Source organism: Ornithorhynchus anatinus, chromosome 18, assembly GCF_004115215.2.
Source record: "Ornithorhynchus anatinus isolate Pmale09 chromosome 18, mOrnAna1.pri.v4, whole genome shotgun sequence".
In the NCBI taxonomy this organism is placed as follows: domain Eukaryota; kingdom Metazoa; phylum Chordata; class Mammalia; order Monotremata; family Ornithorhynchidae; genus Ornithorhynchus; species Ornithorhynchus anatinus.
Genome location: NC_041745.1, coordinates 22,654,732 through 22,671,074, shown reverse-complemented (window position 1 = coordinate 22,671,074; position 16,343 = coordinate 22,654,732). Strand labels below are relative to the sequence as shown.

Genomic DNA, 16,343 nt, shown 5'->3' with positions numbered 1-16,343 from the left:
AGAGGTTGGGGGACTACAAGAGAGTAGGTGGACAGAAACACTGCCTTCAAGGAATGTGTCCTTTTTTGTCCTTCATATTTGAAGACAATACTGACAGTGAAGTTCACCTAGGAGCAAACAATTTGACTAAAAAGACCAATATGGGATCCACAGTCCTGGGTATTTTGGTTACAAAAAAGGCAGGCCCTTGTTGCCTAATCATGGTTAATGTTTGCCACTACTGACAAGGTTTTCTCTTCTGCCTGTTTCTCTCTTCCGGGAAAGTTCTTGCTTAAAGAGAACCACTCCCTTCTTGCTAGTATCATGGCATACAGGTGTGTTCTTAGCAATGGATTCCCTGTTTTCACCTCTCCCAGTATCGGTCTCAATGAGCAGGACTGTCTCCTAGCTGAGAGGACAGATGGTGAGGTGGGGCTTGAGAAGCCCCACCCAATTTACTACAAAAAGGCTGCAGCCCAAGCCTTTCCATTCTTTCCTGTCTGCTAGAGGGTTGATTTGAGAAAAGAAAGATTAACTTCTTTTGATGGTCTAAGAGAGCAGATTGGGGCTAGGAGTGAAATGATTAGCCTCTTTGTGTTAATGTGAGGCTAACATCCAGGGTTTAGGACTGCAGTCTGAAGATGGAGCAAGGGGGTGATGGTGCCTATGAATTCAGATCTAGTGTTCTTCTGGACCTACTGAGATCTTTATGATGCCCTGAACTGAGGTGGGAGACTCCAAGCACTTAAAACAGTGCTTGGCACATAGTAAGTGCTTAAATACTGTCATTATTATTCTCAATTATTATTAAATGCCTGCTGGGAAGGAAGGGATGCTCAGCATTGGCCATTTTATCTGTCAAACTAGTCTCAATCATATTGAGTGCTTACTGTTTGCAGAGTACTGTACTAACCACACGTCTGCCACACTAACTCTCTTCTCCTCTTCAAACCTCTGAGAGCTCACCTCCTCCAAGAGGCCTTCCCAGACTGAGCTCCCCCTTTTCCCTTTGCTCCCCCTCCACCCTCTGCTCCTTTCCTTTCCCCTTCACCTTGCTCAGCTGAGCCCCCTTTCCTTCTGCTCCTCCTCCCTTCCCCTCAATACTGTGCTCATTTGTATATATTACCCTATTTATTTTGTTAATGAGGTGTATATCCCCTTGATTTTATTTACCGTGATAATGTTGTTTTGTTTTTGTTTCGTTCTGTTTTGCTCTGCTGTCTGTCTCCCCCGATTAGACTGTGAGCCCGTCATTCAGCAGGGATTGTCTCTGTCTGCTGCCAAATTGTACATTCAAGAAGTACTGTTGAATGAATGAATGAATTTTATCAGAGAAGCAGTGTGGTTTAGTGGAAAGAGCGTGAGCTTGGGAGTCAGAGGACATGGGTTCTACCAATTGTTGGCTGTGTGGCCTTGGACAAGCCACTAAACTTCTGTGCCTCATTTACCTCATCTGTGAAATGGTGATTAAGACTGTGAGCCCCATGTGGGTCAACTTGATTGTTTTGTATCTACCCCAGTGCTTAGAACAGTGCTTGGCACATAGTAAGTGCTTAACAAATGCCATTATAATTATTATCTATGAATGTTTGTGTTTAAAAAAAAAAAATCACTTCTAAAGAATTGGGCTTTTCAGGCACATGCAACAATGTGCATTCACTTTGTTAGTGCTAGCAATATAACTCTTCTTAAATGATTAAACTGATATTATCTGGAGACATAAATTACCACACAAGCCTTGTTATATTTTATACAAAAGCAGTTTGATTTGAAATGACTGATTATTTCTACTTCCTGAAGTATATTGCTTCCCTTGCTTGTCATTTCCAAATGATTATTTATTGACTTCTTTTTGTATTGTCTGGAATCCCATCACTGTCCATAGGCAATATTAGAGGGAGAAAGTAATTCCAGTGATCCTTGAAGAGCAAAAAAAGCATTGATTTTTTTCCTAGGTGAATTAACTAAATTTTCCCAGTGACTGTTTCTGCTCTGGGAAAGTTAATTTTATGAACATAATTTTGGGAAAGAACAATCCATTTTTGGCCTGGATGAAGTGAAGGTAGAGGTGGGATGAGTGGGAAGAGGAGGGAAAGAACTGGGTAATCATCCTTACTTTGTCAGTCTCTGTCAATTAGGCAAGCTCCTGGGCCAATCAGGCAACATGAATGAGCATAGTATAAAGACAATACCGAAGCAGTGCGGCTTAGTGGAAAGAGCATGGGCTTGGGAGTCAGAGGTCGTGGGTTCTATTCCCCACTCTGCCACTTGTCAGCTGTGTGCCTTTGGGCAAGTCACTTAACTTCTTTGTGCCTGTTACCTCAACTGTAAAATGGGGATTAAGACTGTGTGCCCCACAAGGGACAACCTGATTGATAACCTTGTATCTCCCCCAGCGCTTAGAACAGTGCTCGGCACATAGTAAGCACTTAACAAATATCACCATCATTACTTGGGAGAGTAGAGTATAACAATAAACAGACACATTTCCTGCCCATACCATGCTTACACTCTAGAGGACTCCTGGGCTCCATGCCCTCTTGGCCCAGGAACTGACCTCCTCTGCAAGGTTTCAGCAGGTCAGTAAGGATGGTTGGTGATGGCTGAGAGCTTTTCCCATCTCTGTTCAGCTGACTGAACAGTAAAAACACTCCTCACCTCATATTCAGGTGCTCTACATGGCCTACCATACCCACCATGGCCCTGGCCTGCAACTCCTTAATTGTTTCACTCTGGTCTCGCATCAGCTGCCTCCTAATGTGACATTTATTTCACAATCTGGTCCTGGTAGGGACAACATCTTAAACCCCAACTCCTGGGTTTGGACAATTATTCTAGTTCTCTTGTGTATGTGTGTTTTCTTCTCCCCGAGGGGATGGCCAACCTGCTGCAGCCCTAATCAATCTTGTTTTATGCCAGGAAGGTTTCTGAGCCATTCACACATTTGGCTGCAAGGCATCAGCAGGACCCACTGAGCCCATGATGTGTAATAGCCTCAGTTGCCTTTCACTTATTTGCCTAAACCACCCCTCCAGCTCTGCATGAAGCAGGATGTGTAGAGCTTCTGTAAATTTCAATTCTTTTTTTAAAATTATTTCCAAGTTGAATCTCAGCTGGTAGAGAGAATTCCCAGACATCTAGGGAACATGAGGAAGGAAGGAGATATGACAAGAGTCTCTCCCAACCAGTGCCATTTGGGTTGATTGAAGTCTACCGTTTGTGAAGAGTGACAGGAGTCAAGCGGTGTCTTCCCCTTTGGCTGTTTTTCTTTTCCAGTTGTTCAACTTCTGCTCTGAGGTGGGAATGGTTTCTGATCACTTTAAGAAAAAAAAAAAAGATTAGGTTCATAGTGATCCTGGCACAGAATTCTCCAGGCACAGAATTACCAGAGTGCTTTTCAAGGACCAGTTAACTGTATCATTATTATTTTTATGGTATTTGTAAAGAGCTTTCTCTGTGGTAGGCACAGCACTAAACACTGGGCTAGATAGAAACTAAGCAGGTTGGACACAGTCCATGTCCCCAGTTAACTGTATCATTATTATTTTTATGATATTTAAATGCTTTCTATGTGGCAGTCACTATACAAGCACTGGACTAGATTCAACCTAAGCAGGTTGGTCCATGACCAACCCAAATCCTGTCTTCCCCATGACTTTCCCCTCACTGTAGATGGCACTACTATCCTTCTTGTCTCACAAGTCCATAACCTTGGCATCATCCTTGACTCCTCTCATTCAACCACATTATTCAATCCATCACAGCATCCTGTCAGTCCCACCTTCACAATATCGCTAAAATCTGCCCTTTCCTCTCCAACCATGCTGCTATCATGTTAATACAATCACTCATCCCATCCCGACTGGATTACTGCATCAGCCTCCTTGTTGCCCTCCCAACCTCCCGTCTTTCCCCATTCCAGTCCGTACTTGGCTGTCCCGATCACCTTTCTACAGAAATGTTATGGACACATGAACCTGCTCTTCTAAAACTCCAGTGGTTGCCCATCTACCTCTGTATCAAGCAAAAACTCCTCTCCATCGGCTTTAAAGCACTCCATAATCTTGGCCCCTCTACCTCACCTTGCTCTCTCCTTCTACAACCCAGTCCTTACACTTTGCTCCTCTAATACTAACCTTCTCACTGTGCCTTGATCTCTCCTGTCTCACTGCCAACCCCTAATCCATGTTCTGCCTCTGACCTGGATTGCCCTCCCTCTAATCCGACAGACAACCACTCTCCTCCACCTAAAACCCTTATTGAAGACACATCTCCTCCAAGAGGCCTTCCCAGACTAAGCTCCACTCTTCCTCATCTCCTATATCCTTCTGCATCTCCCTGATTTGCTCCCTTTGCTCTTCCCCCTCCCAGTCCCACAGCACTTATGTACAGATCTGTAATTTCGTGCCTCAGTGGAAAGAGCACGGGCTTTGGAGTCAGAGGTCATGGGTTCGAATCCCAGCTCGGCCACTTGTCAGCTGTGTGACTGTGGGCAAGTCACTTAACTTCTCTGCGCCTCAGTTACCTCATCTGTAAAATGGGGATTAAGACTGTGAGCCCCACGTGGGACAACCTGATTCCCCTGTGTCTACCCCAGCACTTAGAACAGTGCTCTGCACATAGTAAGCCCTTAACAAATACCAACATTATTATTAATTTACCCCTTTACTCTTCCCCGTCCCCAACCCCAAAGCACCTATGTACATATATGTAATTTTATTTGTATTGATGTCTGTCTGTCTACTGTAGTCTGTGAACTCGTTGTGGGCAGGGAATGTCACTCTTTATTGTTGTATCGTACTTTCCCAAGCACTTTGTACAGTGCTCTTCACACAGTAAGCATAAATGCAATTGAATGAAAGAATTAGTGGGGCTCACAATTTTAATCCACATTTTCAGATGAGGTAACAGAGGCACAGAGAAATTAAATGACTTGCCCAAGATCATACAGAAGACAAGGGGCAGAGCTAGGACTAGAACTCAGGTTCTTTTTCATGGTTTTTGTTAAGTAAGTACTAGGTGTCAAAAACTGTTCTAAGCGCTGGGGCAGGTATAAGTTTATTAGGTTGGGCACTATCCCTGTCCCATGTGGGGATCACAGTGTAAGTAAAGCAAGTCCTTCTGACTTCTAGGCCTGTGCTCTTTCCTCTAGGTCATGCAGCTTCTCTTTATTATTTTTGTGGTAATTTCTCCTTACTATTAGAAAGCTTTCAAATTGTGCTAGAGGACAGGGGGCCCTTTTACATTATTCTGAACATCAGAGGGAAATTGCATTCCTCAATGGAAGACCACTAAACCATAGAAGAGAATCAAAGAGTTATGGGAAGAAAGTGTGCATGCTAATACAAATGCTTGTTTGAATTTATGAGAAGAGAGGTTGGGGAGTCATGGACATGAAAATGATAATAGCAACAATAGTAATGATTGTGGAATTTGTTGCTAAGCACTGGAGGAAATAATATGAATCCAGATTAGACAGAGTCCTTGTCCCATGTGAGGCTCACAGTCTAAAGAGAACAGATATTTAAACTCCATTTTAAAGTTCAGGAAACTGAGGTCCAGAGAAGTTAAATGCCTTGCCCAACGTGGCTCAGTGGAAAGAGCCTGGGCTTAGGAGTCAGAGGTCATAGGTTCGAATCCCGGCTCTGCCACTTGTCAGCTGTGTGACTGTGGGCTAGTCACAACTTCTCTGTGCCTCAGTTACCTCATCTGTAAAATGGGGATTAACTGTGAGCCTCATGTGGGACAACCTGATTACCCTGCATCTACCCCAGCACTTAGAACACATCCCACACATCCTATCCGTTACCAAGACCTGCCGGTTTCACCTCTACAATATCGCCAAGATCTGCCCTTTCCTCTCCACCCAAACAGCTACCTTACTGTTACAGGCTCTTGTTATATCCCGGCTAGACTACTGTGTCAGCCTTCTCTCTGACCTCCCTTCCTGCTCTCTCGCCCCGCTCCAGTCTATTCTTCACTCCGCTGCCCGGCTCATCTTCCTGCAGAAACGATCTAGGCGTGTCACTCCCCTTCTTAAACAACTCCAGTGGTTGCCTATCGACCTCCGCTCCAAACAAAAACTCCTCACTCTAGGCTTCAAGGCTCTCCATCACCTCTTCCCTTCCTACCTCTCCTCCCTTCTCTCTTTCTACCATCCACCCCGCACGCTCCGCTCCTCTGCCGCCCACCTCCTCACCGTCCCTCGGTCTCGCCTATCCCGCTGTCGACCCCTGGGTCACGTCTTCCCGCGGTCCTGGAATGCCCTCCCTCCTCACCTCCACCAAACTGATTCTCTTTCCCTCTTCAAAACCCTACTTAAAACTCACCTCCTCCAAGAGGCGTTCCCAGACTGAGCTCCTCTTCTCCCTCTACTCCCTCTGCCATCCCCCCTTTACCTCTCCGCAGCTAAACCCTCTTTTTCCCCTTTTCCCTCTGCTCCTCCACCTCTCCCTTCCCACCCCCACAGCACTGTACTCCTCCGCTCAACTGTATATATTTTCGTTACCCTGTTTATTTTGTTAATGAATTGTACATCGCCTTGATTCTATTTAGTTGCCATTGTTTTTACAAGATGTTCTTCCCCTTGACTCTATTGCCATTGTTCTCGTCTGTCTGTCTCCCCCTATTAGACTGTAAGCCCGTCAAACGGCAGGGACTGTCTCTATCTATTGCCGACTTGTTCATCCCAAGCACTTAGTACAGTGCTCTGCACATAGTAAGCGCTCAATAAATACTATTGAATGAAAAGAACAGTGCTCTGCACATAGTAAGCGCTTAACAAATACCAACATCATTATTATTACCCAAGATCATATAGCAGACAGTTGTCAGAGCTGGGATTAGAACATGGATATCTTGACTCTCATTCCTGTGCTTATTTCACTAGGTCATGTTCTGGTTCTTCTCTGTCCACTGAAGGTACTTTTTGGTGAGGGACAGCTCCAAACATTCCATTAGCCAAGTGCTTACAGGCCATGATAAGCCCTGAGGAAGCCTTCATCAGTTCACTTGCTAATGCCATACAGTTCTCCCTCCTTAGTTCTGGAAATACTAGTATACTGTTACTTGGTTAACAACTATGCCAAACTAATTCTCTTCCCCTCTTCAAAACCCTACTTAGAGCTCACCTCCTCCAAGAGGCCTTCCCAGACTGAGCTCCCCCTTTTCCCTCTGCTCCCCCTCTTCATTCATTCAATAGTATTTATTGAGTGCTTACTATGTGCAGAGCATTGTACTAAGCGCTTGGAATGAACAAGTCAGCAACAGATAGAGACAGTCCCTGCCGTTTGATGGGCTTACAGTCTAGTCGGGGGAGACGGACAGACAAGACAAGAATTTATTAATAGAGTCAAAGGGAAGAACATCTCATAAAAACAATGGCAACTAAATAGAATCAAGGTGATGTACATTTCATTAACAAAATAAATAGGGTAATGAAAATATATACAGTTGAGCAGACGAATACAGTGCTGAGGGGGATGGGAAGGGAGAGGGGGAGGAACAGAGGGAAAGGGGGAAAAGAGGGTTAAGCTGCAGAGAGGTGAAGGGGGGGCGGTAGAGGGAGTAGAGGGAGAAGGGGAGCTCAGTCTGGGAAGGCCTCTTGGAGGAGGTGAGTTTTAAGTAGGGTTTTGAAGAGGGGAAGAGAATTAGTTTGGCAGAGGTGAGGAGGGAGGGCGTTCCAGGACCGCGGGAGGACGTGGCCCAGGGGTCGATGGCGGGATAGGCGAGACCGAGGGACGGTGAGGAGGTGGGCGGTGGAGGAGCGGAGCGTGCGGGGTGGGCAGTAGAAAGAAGGGAGGAGAGGTAGGAATGGGCAAGGTGATGTAGAGCCTTGAAGCCTAGAGTGAGGAGTTTTTGTTTGGAGCGGAGGTTGATAGGCAACCACTGGAGGTGTTTCAGAAGGGGAGTGACATGCCCAGATTGTTTCTGCAGGAAGATGAGCCGGGCAGCGGAGTGAAGAATAGACTGGAGCGGGGCCAGAGAGGAGGAAGGGAGGTCAGAGAGAAGGCTGACACAGTCTAGCCGGGATATAACGAGAGCCCGTAGCAGTAAGGTAGCCGTTTGGGTGGAGAGGAAAGGGCGGATCTTGGCGATATTGTAAAGGTGAGTCTCGATAACGGATGGGATGTGTGGGGTGAACGAGAGAGATGAGTCAAGGATGACACCAAGATTGTGGGCCCGAGAGACAGGAAGGATGGTCATGCCATCCACGGTGATAGGGAAGTCTGGGAGAGGACCCGGGGGAGGCAAGAGTCCCCTTCAGCTAAGCCCTCTTTTCCCCCCTTTCCCTCTGCTCCTCCCCGTCTGCCTTTCCCTCAGCACTGTTCTCATCCGCTCAACTGTATTTTCATTAGCCTATTTTGTTAATGAGATGTACATCACCTTGATTCTATTTATTTGCTATTGTTTTAATGAGATGTTCATCCCCTTGATTCTATTTATTGCTACTGTTTTTGTCTGTCTCCCCCGATTAGACTGTAAGCCCGTCAATGGGCAGGGACTGTCTCTATCTCTTGTCGATTTGTACATTCCAAGCGCTTAGTACAGTGCTCTGCACATAGTAAGCACTCAATAAATACTATTGAATGAATGAATGACTGAATTCATATTAGACCCTAGCATAACACCAAGATTCCTCTTACCAGGAAAACAAAGCTTTTCAAATAAGAGGAAGAAGGAAAAAAACCATCAAATTAAGTCAGTCACTGGTATTTATTGAGCGCTTACTGTTTGAAGAACACTGCATTAAGCACTTGTTGTTGTTATATTGTGCTCTCCCAATCACTTAGTACAGTAGTTTGCACATCAACTCTCAGAAAATACAATTGAATTATAACAGATACAGTCCCTTCCCACACTCCCACTATCGATTGCACTTCTGCAGGCTCTACACTGCTTGGTGGAGGGGCACATTCGGGGAGAGTTTTCTAAGGAGTTTTCCATCAATCAGTCAATTGATAGTATTTATGATGGGTTTACTGTGTGCAGAGCATTCTGCTATTTGCTTGGGAGAGTACAGTGCAGCAGAGTTGGTAGGCATCATTCCTGCCCACAAGGAATTTATAGTCCAGAAGGGGAGTGTTACGTTATTTTGATCAGTGGCATTTACTTAGTGCTTACTGTGTGAAGAACACTGTACTAAGCTCTTGAGAGAGTACAATACAACAGAGTTAGTGGACACATTTCTTGCCCACAACAAGCTTGTGGTCTAAGGTGCAGAGGGATGCATTAAGTGCTGTGGGGCTAAGAGCAGAGTGAATACCAAGTGCCTGAAAGGTACAGCTCCAGGCGATGCAGAAGGAAGAAGAAATAGGATGAATGAGGGCTTAGTCATGCAAAGCCTCTTGGGTGAGGTGATTTTAGTAAGGCTTCGAAGGAAGAGAGAGTGGATGAGGGAGTTGAAAGCATTCATCACCTCCCAAGAGGTTATTACAGTGCTCAGCACACAGTAAGTGCTCAATAAATCCCATTTGTCGATTGATCATCTGCTGGGCCCCTCTGGGCAGGGCAGTGTGCTAGGTGGCGTAGAAAGTTAAAAGTCAGGGAGACTGCAATCTAATCTGCCCTCCTTTTTCACTGGATTGGGGTGGGGGTTGGGGGGTGCTGCCAGCCAGTTTCAGAAAGGTGGCAGGCCTGAGAGTCTAGAGGAGAAGACCGAGGAAGGCTGTGAGAAATAATGAGCCCCACAGAAGACAGGGACTGTGCCTAACCCCATTTGCTTGTATCAGTGCCTAGCTAATAGTATGTACTTAACAAATACCATGATTATTATTATTTATTGCTAGTTGGGATTGTTTTCTTCCTGCTGTCCCAGAAGCCAGAGAAAGAAATTCCAGATGGACATGCTATTTTCAGTCCTCTTCTTCCCTTCAGTCACGCATCACCGAGGTGGCTATCTGATGCCTGGAGAGTTGCCTATCTGGGACAGACTAAGCCTGGGAGAAAGGCAGGTCTCAGCCCAACCCCTTCCATCTGTGAGCAGGGGTGCCTGTTGACTGAATGCATAAAAGTTCAGAAGTCCTTGCAGCCACTTCATAAAATCTACTTTGAGCTTAACTGTCTTCTAACTCCGCGGAATGCAAGCTGGTATTGATTCTGTAAATCTATTTAGGGTTTTATTTTTTCTTATTTTCTAAATACAGTTAAAATTAGCAGATGGAATTCCAGATGAGGGGCGAGAAGGCGGTACATTATTATTAATAGCTCAGCAGGTCACATAAAGTCCTGATTTTTGGCTCTCTTGTTCATGTAGCACAATGTCATAAATAATGAGAAGCGTTAATGATGGTATTTGTAAAGCACTTACTATGTGCAAAGCACTGTTCTAAGCACTGGGGGGGGATACAAGGTGGTCAGTTTGTCCCACGTGGGGCTCACAGTCATCTCCATTTTACAGATGAGGTAACTGAGCCCCAGGGAAGTGAAGTGACTTGCCCAAGGTCGCACAGCTGACAAATGGGGGAGCTGGAATTAGAACCCTACACCTCTGACTCCCAAGCCCATGCTCTTTCCACAGAGCCACACTGTATTTGAACCACAGGAAAATAAAAAGTGACTTTTCTGGTGCCCAGTCAATAGGTTGCACTGCCAAATGTTGCCCAATCTGTGAGTTAGAACTCAAGCGTTTAGTACAGTGCTCTGCACACCGTTAAGTGCTCAGTAAATACAATTGAATGAATTCCAAGAGATCTATGTTTACTTCTCCCTTCAGCAGGATCCCCATCTCATCATGGACTCAGCTATCCCTAACCTATTTTTAATATCTCTATCCCTTTGTAGACTGTAAGCTCCCTGTGAGCAGGGATAGACTGTACCAGCTCTGATGTATCACTGATATTTATTGAACATTTACGATGTGCAGAGCACTGTTCTAAATGCTTTTACTCAGAAGAGTATAATGTAACAGAGTTGGTAGAAGCAACTCCTTCCCTCCAGGAGCCATCACTCTAGAGGGAGTGACAGACATTAAATACATAAAAAAGCATAGTTTCACATGCATAGGTGATACAGAAGACAGAGGCAGTAAGGGAAAAGAGGGACTAATTGAGGAAGGCATCTTGGAGGAGCTGCAATTTTAATAAGGCTTTGAAGGTGAGGAGAGTGCTGGTCTGTCATATATGGAGGGGAGACGGTTCCAGGTCAGCGGATGGATGTGGATAAAGGATTAGTGGTGAGATGAGATAGAGGTACAGTAAAGAAGGTGGCATTGGAGGAGTTCAGTGAGCAGATTGGGTCGAAGTAGGAAATCAAGTTAAGATAGGAAGGGGTGAGCTGACTGATTTAAAGCTGATGGGAAATAAGTTTCTGTTTGATGTGGGCAACCCCTAGAGGCTCTTGAAGGAGTGGGGAGATGTGGACTGAACTTTGTTTTAGAAAAATGATCCAAACAGCAGAGTGAAGTAAGGACTGGAGTGGAGAAAGACAAGAAGACTGATTCAGTGGTTAAGGCAGAATATGCTAATTACTTGGTTCAGCAGAGTAGCAGTTTAGATGGGGAGAAAGGGTGGATTTTAGCAATTTTGGAAAGGTGGAACCGACAGGTTTTGGTGACTTTTAATATGTGGATTGAATGAGAGGTGAGTTGAGGATCATGGAAAGGGTACAGGCTCGGGAGATAAGTAGCTTAGTAGTGTTGAGCAGTGTGAAAGACCCAGGGATGATTGTATTGTTGTACTTTTTCAAGTGCTTAATACAGTGCTCTGCACACAGTGAGTGCTCAGTGAATACGAGTGATCGACTGAAGAGGTCAGACTCCTATAAAACAGGCCTGATTGACCCCTAGGAGATAGTGGTTTAGGGTAACCTTTAGACTCCCAAGCCTTGCTTGTCGACATCTTGCACTGAATGGAGACAGGGCTGAATTTGAAAAGATCCATTTGCAGGGAGGAAAGAGGGTGGGAAGGGTCTGTTTGAGATAAGTGGTTTCTGCTGTCCTCTTATCTACTTCTTTCCTGGCAAGTTTTGAGAACCTTTGAATGTGTGCATTACCACTTAGCTCTACACATCCAAATTGGAGTTTTGTATCCTGAACTCCAGAATTTGGGGAAGTCTAGAAAGTCAGTAGGAATAGTTTGGGTTCTAATGTTTTTTATTATTATTATTTCCAATGGAGGCAAGACGTGTAAACTGGCAGAATTTATGGAAACGTCACCACTTCCTGGCACCCTGAGTGCCTGTGGATGAGCAGTGATGATGGTCATTCTGTTAGTCAAATCTCAAATTCACCTATCTCCTCTGAATAGACCGATAGACCCTTTGTGAAGGGAGAATGGGAGTGAATAGAAGATTCTATTTGCACAATTTTACTTGGACTTTGGGACACAGGTATTTGCCTTTCCTCCTAACAACTCAATTGGGCCTACATAGGGTGCCATTCTGAATGTTGCCAAAGTTTGGAACCAGAAGATTGTATCCATTGCTCAGAGGCTCCAGGAGCTCTCCACAGTTCATTTTTTTTTTTTGTAATCCTTTTCAAGATATGCCTCTTTAGGCCAGGTCAGTACCTCTAATTGGTTCATGGGTCCTGTCCTCTTTCAAAAGGAGTCTTTTAAAAAACTGAAACCCAACTCTCCTTGATAGAAATCATCCAGGTGCTGGCTTATGTAACCAGATAAAGTGCTAGAACATGGAGATTAAAATAACAATGCCTTGGTCTCTTCCATAGCACTTTCCAAATATAAAGTCCTAATTTAGTGTTTTTTAGAAGCACCATTTCTAAGGCAGACGCTCAGTGGTTTGCCAAAGTATGAGAGATTTAAAATGTAAGGTTTCTGGATATCACTCATGCACCTATTCAAATCTCATTATTCAGGGGTGAATTATCCTGGATGTAGGATCCTGGATCTTTTTCAATCAATTAATCAATCAATGTTTCTTATTAAACATTTACTGTAGGCAGAACACCATACTGAGTACAGCTAATGATAGTGGTATTTGTTATTTAAGTGCTTACTATGTGCCAATTGCTGGGGAAGATACTATACTAGAAGATGGAACACACTCCCTGTTCCACATGGGGCTCCCAGTCTATTGGAGGGAATGCAGTACTGAATCCCCATTTTCAGATGAAGAAGCTGAGGCAGAGAAGTGAAATGACTTGCCCAAGGTCACGCAGCAGGTTGTAGTGGAGCTGTGACTAGAAGCCAGGTTCTCTGATGGCCAGGTTCTCTTTCCACTAGACCATGGAGCAAGGGAAGCTATATAACCCACAGGTTTGAGGTTTAGGGGCAAACCACTGAAGCACCAGTGAATAGAGCCCAGGCCTGGGAAGCAGAAGGACCTGGGTTCTAATCCCAGCTCTGCTCCCTGCCTGCTATGTGATGATAACAATAATAATAATTATGTTGGAATTTGTTAGGTGCTTACTATGTGCTGAGCACTGTTCTAAGCACTGGGGTAGATACAGGGTAATCAGGTTGTCCCATGTGAAGCTTACAGTCTTAATACCCATTTTACAGATGAGGTCACTGAGGCACAGGTCAGCTGTGTGGCTGTGGGCAAGTCACTTCACTTCTCGGTGGCAGAACTGGGATTCGAACCCATGACCTCTGACTCCCAAGCCCGGGCTCTTTCCACTGGGCATGTCACTTCACTTCCTAGTGGCTCAGTTACTTCATCTGCAAAACTGGGATTGAGTACTAGTTTTTCCTCCAATTAGACTGTGATCCTCATATGGAACGGGGAGTGTGCCAAATCGACTATCATTGTATCTTTCCCAGAATTCAGCACATAGTAAATTGTAGGTTCCCTTTTATTCTCCATCTACACCCACTCCCTTGGAGAACACATTCGCTCCTGTGGCTTCAACTGCCATCTCTACACAGATGATTCCAAAATCCATATCTCCAGCACTGAACTCTCTCCTTCTCCACAGTCTTGCATTTCCTTCTACCTTCCGGACATCTCTTTGGATATCTTGCCAGCATCTCAAACTTAACATGCCCAAAACAGAACTCCCCATCTTCTGACCCAAACCCTGCACACCCCATGTCTTTCCCAGCACTGTAGACAACACCATTACCGCCCATCTCACAAGCCTATAACCTTGGAATTATCTTTGACTGGTCTCTCTCATTCACCCAAGTATTAAATCTGTCAGGAAATACTGTAGGTTCTACTCTCACAGCAGTGCTAAAATCCAACTTTTTGTCTTCATCCAAACTGATACCATGTGGATCCAAGTACTTAACTTATCCTGACTTGATACTGCTTGAGACTTCTTGCTGAACTTCCTGCCTTCTGTGTCTCCCCACACCAGTCCATATTTCACTCTGTTGTCTGGATCATTTCTCTAAGAAAACATTCAGTTCATGCCTTCCCACTCCTCAAAAATAATAATAATAAGGTTGGTATTTGTTAAGCACTTCCTATGTGCTGAGGACCATTCTAAGTGCTGGGGTAGATACAGGGTAATCAGGTTGTCCCATGTGAGGCTCAAAGTCTTAAACCCCATTTTACAGATGAGGTAACTGAGGCACCGAGAAGTGAAGTGACTTGCCCAAAGTCACAAAGCTGACAGGTGGCGGAGTTTGGATCAGAACCCACAACCGCTGACCCCCAAGCCCTCGCTTTTTTCACTGAGCCAAGCTGCTTCTCTAACCTCCACTGATTGCTCATACTCATCTGCATCAAATGAAACTCCTTATCATACTACTCAAAGCATTCAATCAGCTCACTCCCTCCTATCTTACCACGCTGATTTCCAACCGCTGACCCCCAAGCCCCTGCTTTTTCCACTGAGCCAAGCTGCTTCTCCAACCTCCACTGATTGCTCATACTCATCTGCATCAAATGAAACTCCTTATCATACTACTCAAAGCATTCAATCAGCTCACTCCCTCCTATCTTACCACGCTGATTTCCTACTACAACCCAATCCACAAACTTCACTCCTCCAATGCCAACCTACTCACCATACCACCAATCTACTGCCCATGTTCTCGCTCTGGCCTGGATCTCCCTCCCTTTTCATATACAACAGACCACCGCTCTTCCCATCTTCACATCTCCTACCAAATGTCTTCCCTGACTAAGCCCTCATTTCCTGTACTCCCTCTCCTTTCTGTGTTTCCTATGTAATTGTTCTGTGCCTTTTAAGCACTAAATATTCACTCTGCCCTCAGCCTCACAGCACTTATATACATAGCCATAATTTATTTTAATATCTGTATCCCTGTCTAGACTATAACCTCCTGGTGGGTAAGGAAAGTGTCTTCCAACTTTGTTGTACCGAACTCTCCCAAGCACTTAGTATGGTGCTCTGCACACAGTAAGCACTCAATAAATAAAATTGATTGATCCTTTAGGGCAAACCACCCCATGGATTTTCATGTTCTGTGGTGATTGCCCAATTTACCCATAACTCTTCCACTCTATTAGGAGGGACATTGTATTCCCAGAGCCCTGTCCAAACACCTCTTCATGAAAAAAGTGAATGCTTAGATTGTTACCCTATTGTAATCTTTGCTGGATGTAACCATTGTTCCCCTTCATTCACTTAAAACAAAGAAAAAGCCAGATAAGAAACTATTTTGTACAGCTTTAATATGGACAATGCCACAGGGTAATAGTTTAGCTTAAACAAAAAAGTGTGGTTGTTGTTGGAGTTTAATGAGTTTATTGAGCACCCAATAAGTACTGATGGCTCTATGCAGCATGTTCTGTGACTATGGGGTATGTCTGTAATTTTTGTAATTGCATTTTAAACAGGATATCTACTAGCTGGTGGGCAGTATATTAGTTATTCTAACCGATGTTGACAGGACGTGCTGTCTGCTTTAGATTCCTGCAACATGCTGGGGCATTCTGATACCAAGCAGAACATTTTCCTTCTGTTTACCACAGAGTGACCCTGGATTGTTAAAACTCAAATAGATTGTTACTGTGCGGTGTGACTCTGTGTCACAGACACCATGACAATTGAAATTTCACTCTTTCTTTAACAGTACATTTGAAAAGTTGCTTCGTGATGGTGACATTAGTCTCAGCACAAACTCTTAGCTGTTCAGAAGTTTCTCTAATATTTGTGAAATTCCTCAGGAAGGCATAAATATCAACCTATTTCTTTAGATGAAGTATCTTCCCTGAATCTTGTTTGGTGGCCTACTGGAAAAAGAAGAGGACTGAGAATCAGGAGATCTGGGTTCTAATTCTGCCTCTGCCACTTGTGTGCTGTGGGACTTGGGACAAGTCACTGAATTGCTCTGTGCCTCAGTATCCTTCTCTATTTAAATGGGGGTAAGATACCCGTTCTCCCTTGTCCATAGACTGTGAGCCCTGTGCAGGACAGGGATTGTGTGTGTCTGGCTTATCTTGTATCTAGCCTCGTGCTTACATGACTTGGCACATATTCTTAACACATT

The 16,343-nt window shown here is 44.6% G+C and overlaps 1 protein-coding gene across 4 annotated transcripts in view; it reads left to right on the top strand.

Annotated features, from left to right (window-relative positions):
* CTNNA2 (catenin alpha 2) overlaps nt 1–16,343 on the top strand; it is a 1,145,386-nt gene that overhangs the window by 551,935 nt on the left and 577,108 nt on the right. The gene's annotated exons all lie outside the window — the stretch shown is intronic.